Source organism: Drosophila persimilis, unplaced genomic scaffold (assembly GCF_003286085.1).
Source record: "Drosophila persimilis strain 14011-0111.01,24,50 unplaced genomic scaffold, DperRS2 tig00001078-arrow-arrow-pilon, whole genome shotgun sequence".
Lineage (NCBI taxonomy): Eukaryota > Metazoa > Arthropoda > Insecta > Diptera > Drosophilidae > Drosophila > Drosophila persimilis.
In genome coordinates this window covers 1-1,020 of record NW_020825410.1, presented here as the reverse complement: position 1 = coordinate 1,020, position 1,020 = coordinate 1, and positions in this window count along the sequence as shown.

The following is a 1,020-nucleotide window of genomic DNA, read 5'->3' as shown; positions in this document are numbered from 1 at the left end:
CCGCGCCGGGCAACGCCTCCAAATCTGGGGCCGTACGTTTGATAAGCCTCCCGTGTTCAATACGCCTCCCGTGGTTTTGTTCTTTAGATCGGTTTTATTCATTTGTTTGTTTCACTTATATATTCATTTACAATGTCGGGCGGGTGTTAAACTACGAGAGCTAGCGCTAAAAAACTTGTACCGCTTCAGTGCTTTTTCTGCTGCCTTTTGTTTTCGTTCTTCCTTCTTCCTGCCTTTGTCTGCCCTTCGCCCTAATTAACCCTTTGCTCAGCGCTGTTAATGTTTGTGCTGTTAACGCAGTGATATTCAGGGCTGTTAGGCGCAGTGATATTCAGGACTGTTAGGCGCAGTGATATTTAGAGCTGCCGCTGCGGTTTCTGCCGTAACATTCCCCCCTTCGCAAACTTCGTCGCTTGTCGTGATGTTTGCCAAACTTCTGGTTACGCCTTGATCCATTGGTGGGTTTGTTGTCCTCACGTCTAACTTGGCCAGTTTAACTATTGGCCGAGTTAGCAGTCCAGATGCAGTGCGGATCACCGCGCTTCGGGCGATCCCGTCCTTGGCTACTCGAAGGTCCATGATGACGCCTTTCCTCCACTGCACCTTGGGGCTTGTTTCGTCCGCTAGAATCACGACGTCTCCGAGTTGGATAGGGTTGGTTGGGGTTCCATGCCATTTGGTTCGTGTCGTCAGGCACGGTAGGTACTCCTTCAGCCATCGTTTTCTGAAGCTGTCCACGATCTGCCCTGCAATGCGAAAACTCTTACCAAGCATAGCTCCTATTGCGCTGCCGTCGCTCTTTGCTGCCATCGAGCTGGTCTCTGCTCTCAGAAAGTGATTCGGTGTAAGTACGTCGGCTTCCGGACACTCCAACGGCACGTAAGTCAGGGGTCGGGAATTTAGCATATTTTCTATCTTTGCTAGTGCTGTTCTCAGCACTGGTTCTTGTACGTGCGTCTCCTCTAATATTTCGGCTAGTATGGATTTCACCGATCTGATCATTCTTTCCCACGCACCTCC